Raw genomic sequence first — 9,881 nt, forward strand, 5'->3', positions numbered from 1 at the left:
GTCAACCTCTGGACCAAGAGCTTGATCGACATTGCCGGGCGTCTCTCTACTCAAACTACAGCAATGGGCACGGAAGGGCCACTCTTTTCGGTCAGCAGGCAGGAGGTCCCTAGCGTCAAGCTAGGGGTCTTCTTCAATGAGCTGATCGACAAGCTGAAGGCGCATGAAGAGGCAAGGGCCGGTCACTTCACGACGGAATCCCGTAAGCTTGCCCGCGATGCCCTCTTCATGGTTTTGAGCAACATCGCCTGCAGTAACCCGGACATCAACCTCGCCGATGGCTTCAAGAGGCTGCCGGAAGGCGCGGATGTTCCTGTCACCGAGGAGAAGGCTGCCCACCTTGCTGCCAAGGTCCTTTCTGTCCCAACGGCTCCACGCGGCCGCCAGGCCCGGCGCTGAACTATTCTCATCACTGCACTATCCTCTAACAAATCATGATGCATGCCCTATGTTTAGACATTGTTCTATTTATGCTCACGTGAAACTCATGTTTTTGCTTAATCTTAATTGCGTGTCTACCCCTCTAGAGAGCGCCTGTCAGTGTTCATATGGTTTGTCCCTATGCATGTTTTGGTTGCCTATCGGTATCATATTTACCGGCATTCATCTTGGCGTGGATGGGTCCCGACAGGTTTTTCCTTGGTAGTTCTCGACACAGCCGCTCATTTTGCGGGAAGGCCTAAAACAGAATGAGGGTGCAAACAAAGAAACTAGCAAGGTGCCATTACACGAAGGATTTCTTCATACGAACACTTCAATGCCCTAGGGATAAACGAAAGCGAAATATTAAACTCATAAGAGAGCAAGGACTGCGTGGACCTAGCTTTTGTCCTCGCTTCCTCCCATCCCCTTCAGCCGCGAGCGCTTGCCGCATTTGCATGCTTCGGAAAGGATGGATGATGTGTGCATAGTTCTCATGCTCCCGGCAGTGGCCGATAAGAAAAATCATATGTATCTTGTGGTGGTACGATCTGTTTTTCTCTCCTCCACTCCATACTTCTCAAACAATCTGGTAGCGGCTGACATAGAAGTCACGCTACCGCGGACGGCCTTGCCGAAGCACACTTGCTAGGGCGTCGATCAACGGATTCGCACCGGCTCTCCACTCAGGATTTCCCTAAACAGGGTAAATATTGAATTGAGCTTCGCGCGGTACTCATCAACATTGATGATGCTAAAACCCGGAGTGGCTCGATTGTCGATTAGTGAGAGTGGTGGAAAGAGAAACCTTGTACCTATGTGCTTTGTCCCTTTCCCCTAGACGGGGCTTGCTTGGTGATCATGCTGCCCGAACTGTAGGGGTTGGTTTGCTGCCGCCGTTATAGATTCTTGCTGCTATAGCAATTGTGGTGGAGGGAACTAATGGGGATTGAATAGGGTGTGGGGAAAGCAACATCGCTCCCCCTTTGTGTTCTCATCACTTCCCGCCTTTTCTCGAGCATCATGGATGATGAAGCCGTTGATGAAGAAAGCGATGATGAAGAGCTTGCGTCATTCTCTTGCTTGTGATCGTCGAGCTTGTGGTCGAAGTAGTCCCTTGTACGTTGCTCGAAAAGTCGCAATTCGGCGGCAAGGTTGTTGATGCGTTCACTCATAGCTTGTTGCTCTTGATGCAAAGCACGTTGTGCACCAAAGAGGAGACTCTTGGTGACGAAGGAGTTCATGTCGTCGTCTTGCTCCATGAAGAGTGGGTTGGTAGAAGTACTTGGCCTATCCATCATTCCAAGACAAATGTGAGTGGTAGAAAGAGAAGAACGAATACCAAATGTACCTTAACCGAAGTTGAAAGTGAATCGATGATCACTCCAATGTAGGACAAGGAAATAGCCCAATTGGTATGAATTCTCGTCGGTTTCTCACACTTACACAAGTAAAAGCTTATGGTGGAGCTTGGTTAGGATGGTGGTACAATTTTTAATGTGAATGTAAGCAAGATTCAAAAATGTTGGAAAAGATTCGCAAGATGTAATGTAACAAGTAGACCAAGCATATACGGCACACGGAAACACACGCGCAAAAAGATAAGTGGGGTTGTGCAACCAAGGGTGAGCCAAAATGTGGAAGCCACAAAAATGCTCTTGTTGCACAACACTGGAGAGAAGCTAGCACGATTGCATGATAGGCGGATACAAGAACTTGTGCACAACCTACTTAGCAAAAATGCAACGACTTCTATTCCAAATATGTTTCATGCAAGGTGTTGCTATGATATGATCCAAGATGATCGAGTATGACAATCTTAATGTTGTATGATGCTATGGTTCTTGCTTGAAAGCTCTTTTCTTAAAAGCTTATTTGGCTCTTTGATGTTTGAGCTCTTTTCTCATGCAATGCGTGATGAACCAAGATAGCAAGTGAGTATGCGGTGACAACTTTGTGACACAAGAGATGATACCAATATAGGCAACAATGATGTATGTATGCGATGGGAAGTATGATCACTAATGTGCACAAGTATCGTTGCCGGCAATACTCAATGGCTAGTCTCGATGGGTAAGCAACGCAAAGGAGTAAGGCTATGATGGCTATCACTGTAATGACAAGATTGATAAGTCCAATACCAAGATGAGGTTACCGGTCTTGGTTTCAAAATGGTGGCACGAATACCAAGTCGTAGGCGAGGTGGTCGTTGTTGATGATGCGTCCGTGGCGAAAATGAGCGGCGGTGATGTCGATGTCAAACCGTACCTAGATAGCCGAAACACGAAAGGATACAGTACCGCAACTCAAATTCTCAAAACCAAGTGCGACAAAAAGCGTCAGAGTAGGTAGCGGGTAAGTGGTGGTGTGGTTGGGGGTATTGGAAAAGTTTGCGGAAGTCGGTGGTGGTGTAGCGGATGATGTGGTGGAAGCCTAAACAAAATTTGAGCGAAATCAGTTTTTAGAGTAGCGGTTGTCCGGAAATGGACAGATGTCCGGTCGCCGGACGTCTAGTAATGTCGGAAATCCGCTAATTTCCGCTCGGTTTAGAGGTTCCGGTCGTCCGGTAAGGTCGGACATCCGGTGGTTCCTGCGGCTCCGGACGTCCGGTAAGTTGCGGTCGTCCGGTGGGCCGGGGTCAAAATTGACAGGATTTCATGGATTTTGGATGGATTTCGAGGTGGAGATAGTGGGGGATGGCTAGATCCACTTGCAACACAACAGTCACGGATCAAAACCAACAAAACATCATCAAAACTCACAAAACACAAGAAAAAATTTTGGGGCTATTTTTGTGGGGATTTGCGGATTAGGACGAAAAACAACAAAATCAAGCTAGAAAACGAAGAGGGGGCTCGGAAACCATGATCAACCTTGCTCTAGATACCAAGATGATGTAGGGTAGAGACCCTAATCGCCCGATCTTTCACGAAAGGAGCGGATCCCGGGGAAATCATGAAGAACACGGGGAAGAACGGAGGGAAAACACAAGAGGAAATCACTAAACCGACATGAATAAGTCACACATGGGATAGATCCTCGAGTACATAGGTAGAGATACACCAATCCACGGACAACTAAGGACGATACACGGTAACCGGTTCTTCTCCGTGGGGAGGTCTTGAATCCACAAGGGGATCTTCCCGTAAAGGGGGCTAGAATCCGCTTGGGGGATCTTCTTCGGTGGAGGCTCGAATCTCCGCGGAGAAGGTAACCAAGTGGATGAGCAAAGCTCTCTCTCACAAATATGAGCTAAACATTTGCTAACCCTAGAAAGGAGGTGGGAGAGGTCTATTTATAGTCTAAGTGCAAATGGGGGCGAAAGTAGGGGTACGTGGGCCTCGGGCCCGAATCTGGACGCAGCCAGGTACCGGACATCCGCTGGTGGCCGGTCGTCCAGTGTCTTAGGAGCGGCCGGTCATCCGGTGTCCTCCGGATGTTCGCTGGTTTTGCTCTGTGATGGGGGTGCCGGATGCCCGGAAACGTCGGACTTCCGCTGATGTCGGCTCGGATGCAGGTGCGCCGGTCGTCCGGTCCGGACCGGACGTCCGCTCGTTTGCTTCGGGTGCAGGGGCACCGGTTGTCCGGTCTGGACCGGACGTCCGCTCGCTGGGGCTCGGTTGAGGCTTCAGGCGCCGGACATCCGGTCCCGGCCGGTCGTCCGGTGGCTGGGACTTTTCCTTCAGCCCTCCTTCTTCTCCGTCTTCTCGTCCATCTTCCTCTTCTTCTTGTCCTTGCTCCTTATCTTCTCCATGGTACCTGAGTATGCACAATGTGTCCATATGAGGTAGTAGCCATGCTTCATGTGCATCAAGGTGGAATTGTGAGAGGAGAGATGTCACCTCGGTTTCAAGAGCTCTTGCACGTGATCGAGTCATGGGTCCACTAGGCACTTGATGAGACAATGGTTGGTCCATGGGGATGACCTTGGGATGCTCCGCATCATCATGTTCCCATTTTCCTAGTGAATCTTCCTCAGCAATTTTTCAAAGTTTCTGTCAGACAGAAGCCATTGTGAAGGAAGTACTAGCTAGGAGTACCCCAAATGAGTTTAATTTTTGCACACTCCTTCATGTGTTCATATTATCACCCTCCTCAAATTTTCAGCCTCATCCAATCATCTATGTGAGCACATCATCAAATCTTTGATTCTGTTAATATTTTCAGGTTGTGAAGCAAGTATAATTTATATTGCTTCATTAATTCTGAAAAATTACCAGATCATGTTCCTACCAAAATAACTCCTCTTCACCAAATTTGGATCATTTCAACAATCCATTTTCTCTCCAATATTATTCCAAGTTTTTGGAAAGAGAGGATAGATGTGAAGGAAGTACCATTTTGGCAAGTCCATTTGGTATGAAATTTTTACAGCATATTCATATGTCCATATCCTTAGGCCTTGCCAAATTTCAGCTCAAGTAGCTACTCCATGTGAGTGAATCATCTAAATCCCTTTTCTGGACCAATTATGCTGTTACAAAGCAACCATGATTTATATTGGTACATTTCTCCTCAAACTTAACAGGATCATAGTCCTTCTTAACCTAATCACCCCAGACATCATATTTGGCCTATAGCCCCTCTCTGTTGAGAACATCATTGCACCCAAGTTTGCTATAGAGAACTTTAGGTGATCGCTCCCATATAAACACAGTACCCCAGATCAAGCCATAACCTCCTAAATGATCTATCTTGGAAAGGCTATCTGCTAGACAACGTTTTGGGTGCCAGAGAGCACTGGATGCCCCGGTTGACACGGTGTCCGTGTTGTTGGCGCGATGGTGCATGCGCTCTGCAGCGTTTGGCCGCGTCCAGGACGTCGCCTAGTTCCGGCCCCTCCCCCTCTCGTCGTTCCTTTGCCCCCATGCATGTTTAGGAGGACTCCTCATCGTTGCCTTCACCCTGAACCCCTCTCCCCCTCCTGTAGCTCGCTCGTCGGCGCTCGCCGCCGCGTGCCCGCGGACGAACAGTGCCCGGCAGCCTCTGTTCGCACCTCGGCCTCTTCCTCCCTGTGCCCCTTGGCCTCCTCTGCCCCGTGAGCTCCCACCTGTTCCGCTCCCGTCGCCTAATGTCGAGCTTGCGAGCGTTCCCACGTGCCCGCGCCAACGTCCAGCTCAGCCACCTCTCCCCTCGGTTATTTAAGCTGCCCCGACACCGGTTCTCGTCGCCACTAGGCCTCCCTCACTCTCAATTGACCCCCGACACCACTAAAACGAGTCAGGAGGTCTTCCTTCCCCGTCTCCGGCGAGGCATTAGCCGCTCGACCCTCTCCCTAACCCCACCTTTCCGGTCCACCTTTGCGCAAACTAACTACACCACCAAGCTCAGGGAAGCTCCTTGAGCTCTCCTCCACTCTTCATCCTCTCCTCCGACGCACCAGAGCATCATGTCGTTTTCCCCCGAAGCCCCCGTCCGCCGACGTCAAAGCCGCCGCCTCTGTCCACCCCGCCGGCCGTGGATGGTACTCTCAGATGCACCTCGTCCTACCGATTCCATCGGTGGTCCGAGCTCCACTAGGGACGGCCGGAGCTGCCGGGACGGCCACCAGTGCCAGTCCTGCCCTCTGTTCTGCACAGGCGAGCGGGAGGTTGGAGAAGAAAGAGCCCAGATCAGGTGGGCCCCACCCCACGGACCCTGCTAGTGAGCCCCTCCACCGTTGATCCCGCCTCGCCACGTCATTGAAGTGGAAACATATTCCACAGAATACGTTTTCGCTACAATGTAAGCGCACTTTGCCTCCGTTTCGGGCTTAAATACGTTTTCTTCGCTGGAAGGCGTATTCTCAGCGTGCTTTTTGTTTTCCAGCCAGGGGCCTGTTTGTGAAGATTCTTTTGCAGATTGGTACCTACACTTCATCTACCTATATCTTTTTGCTCACAAGTTCGATTCAGGTGATTCCAAAGCCTATTTCTTTGTATCGTCGAGCCCGTTCCAATGGGATCATTTTCACCAAGTGTAAACATTATTAAAATGACCATTTTGCCTTTGCACTTAAGAAGCCCCCTCCGAGAGAGAATGATTTCTGGCGATTCTTTTCGCGAGCTTCTCGCACTTCTTCCCGGTGAATCCATCCACTCCAGGCAAGCCACACCCTCAATTTGCATTATTGCAATGCAATGCCATGGTTTAAATTATTTAAACTTATTTAAAATATTGCATTAGCTATATATGATTTATTCATGGCATTCTTGGAGTTGTGTTGATCTTGCTACTGCCATGATGTTGATTGGATTCCTAGGACTAATATTTTGCAGATGATGAGGATGACATGTTGCCATTGGATTATTAGTGGCTATTATGATTATTTTCATGATGGTATTTCATATTATGCTTTGGAGTATTACTTTGGATATGATGTCATCATGTGGGTTTATTGTTATCTAGCTTCCTCTTGTTATTGAATTAGTAGTATCTTGGTACTTGGATTCTTTATGATAGTAGTGCTATGCTACCCTCGGAGTATTATGTTATGACTATATTATTCTCTGGATTATGTGTTGGATATTGCTATGACTTGGATTACAGGTTGATAGATGATATTGGAGTATCAGTTATCACAGATCTATCTTGGGGATAAATTCCTAATGGGGTCTATTGTCATGTGATAGAGGCAAAGTTGTCTCGTCTTTCGATGAGAAGTTGATTGTCGTTTCGGTGGAGTAGACTTTGACGATCTGACTACGAACGTGCGAGGACATCGCGCCTTAGCAATCGCTAAACCAACTCTGAGAGGTTATTGACCACGCCGGAGCATGATCAACCTGACCAAGAGGGTCTATTTCTTACAAGAAAACGAAGAAAAGAAACTGAGATTGCAATCTGGATATTGTGAATATAAAATGAAAGCTTTATTGATCAAGGTGGGATCCTGTGACATCTTGGTCTGGTCGTTGAACACAAACGAAGTACGTGAAGTTGCAGCTATGGCGAACTTTTAATCTAAAAAAAACCCAAAGTCTAAACGATGCCCTAAGGCCTGTATATATGGAGGAAGAGGGGGAACTTTTGTGGCCCTTGGGGGAGGGGTCCGAAACCAAACCTATCTCTTGTTTCCCCACTCATATGACTCTAAAAATAGCGTATACTTATTTATTTCGAAATTACATGGGCCTGGCTCAATAATTAGATGACGCAACACCTATAATAGCCTCTGGACAAAATTTGTGAAGTGGCATCTTGTATATTTTGTCCAAGACTTCATGCACTCATTACGGTGGCTTCAAAGTCCTGAAATCATCAATTGAAACTCCATTCTTGTTTCCCTTGCGCATGCCATCATCTCCATGCTTATTCTTGCTCCAATGTTCATCCTTCTCCAAGCTAGGCCCTTCATTTGTAAGCAAAACAAATGTATCCAATTTAGGTAGCATCATATTCTCATGAACATTAGAATCATTACCAAGAAAAGAAAGTACCTAGTAATTTAATTGGCGTGCACGAGCACTAGTAATTATTCCAGTATGTATAGTAGAAGGGGCTATGGGTGTAACAATGGTATTGATGTCCTCATCATCCTCCCCTTCTTGAAATGAAGTCGTCCTCGACAAAAGCTCATCTACCTCACCCAAATAAGGCTTCAAATCTGCAATGTTAAAAGTGGGACTAACCCCAAAATCTACAAGCAGCTCAAGTTTATAGGCATTATCATTTATTTTCTCTAACACCTTAAAAGGACCATCAGCACGTGGCATTAGCTTTGATTTGCGCAAATCAGGAAATCTATCCTTATGCAAATGTAACCAAACAAGATCTCCAGGTGCAAAAACAACATGTTTTCTACCCTTATATCCAGCCAGTTTATATTTAGCATTCATATGCTCAATGTTTCCCTTAGTAAGCTCATGCATTTTTCAAATCAATTCAGCACATTGTTTAGCATCAAAATTAACCTTCTCCGAAGATAGAAGAGGCAACAAATCAATATGATGCGGAGCATCCCAAGGTCATCCCCATGGACCTACCTACGTCTCCTATGACACCACTTGGACCAATGACTAGGGCTTGAGCAAAGACTACTGAAGATAAGGTGAATTCGCTCCTCTCCGAACTACCACTTTCTATACATGAGACATGGCTACTACCTCAAGTTGAAACACTATGTGTGATCAGGTACCTGGAGGAAGGCCACAGAGCAGCAACATCCAACGGACAAGACGGCGAGGACATCGAGTGTGAAGGACAAGAAGAAGAGCTGCCGCTGAAGCTACAGCCACCGGACGACCGGTCAGTACTGGATGTCCGGCACCTGAAGCCTCAGCCTACCCAGGTCCCAGCCAATGCAAACTACAGCGAGCGGACGTCCGGCCAGGACTGGACGACTAGCGCCACCACACCCAAGCCAAAAACAGCGAATGTCCGAAGCGACCGGACGGTGCCACCTCAACCGAGCCAAAGTAAGCGGAAGTCCGGCGACTCCCGGACGTCCAGACACCCACGAGCCACCGGACGACCGTAACCCACCGGACACTCGGTACCAGACTGCGCATAGTTTCGGGCCCGAGGCCCATGTACCCCTTCACTTCTCCCCCCCATTTGCACTAAGACTATAAATAGACCTCCTCCTCCTAGTTAGGACAGCGTTGTGATAGCTCATATGTGAGATAGAGCCTCGCTCATCCATCCAGATCTACTCCACCGCGAGGGACCGTCACCTCTTCGGAGAAGATCCACTTGGATTCAAGACCCCCACTAGGAAGACCTCAAGACCTCCTCACGGAGAAGAACCGGTTACCCTATGTATCGTCCCTTGTCGGATTTGGACCGTCTGATCTCTATGTGTACTCGGATCTAGCATATGTGTGACCTAATCTTGTTGGTTTGAGTGTTTTCTCCGTTTTTCCCCGTGTTTCCCTTGTGTTTCCCCCTTGTGTTCTTCGTGTTCATCATGGGATCCACTCCTTTCTTGAATGATCGACCCTCTAGGGTTCCACCCTACATCATCTTGGTATCATGAGCCACGTTGATCACGATTTGAGAGCCTCCCCTCTTCGTTTTCTGGCCTTGATTTTGTTGTGTTCTTCGCCAATTTCAAAAATCCCCACCAAAAATAGCCCCAATTTGTTTTTGTGATTTGTTAGTATGATGAAGTTTTGTTGGATTCGATCCATGGATTTCACTTGCCATGAGTGGATCTAGCTTTCCCCCATCGTCCCCACCATTTCCATCCATAAAATCGCTCGGATTTGACCAATTTTGCCACCTCCACCTGGAAACCTAGTTGTTCGTCCCGTGCCCGAAATCGCCCAGGCACCGAACGCCCGCCAGTCACCGGACGTCTGATCACCGGTCGTCTAACATCCACCAGACGTCCGATGTTCCCTGATGAAACTGATAAAGTTCAGTTCGGACACCACCACCTCTCCACCTCCACCTCCGCATATGCACCCCATTAACCCTTCCACTTCCGCATACGCACCCCAATACCACAATCTCTTTTCCGCAACCACCATTGCTTACTC

Source organism: Triticum urartu, chromosome 6 (assembly GCF_003073215.2).
Source record: "Triticum urartu cultivar G1812 chromosome 6, Tu2.1, whole genome shotgun sequence".
In the NCBI taxonomy this organism is placed as follows: Eukaryota; Viridiplantae; Streptophyta; class Magnoliopsida; order Poales; family Poaceae; genus Triticum; species Triticum urartu.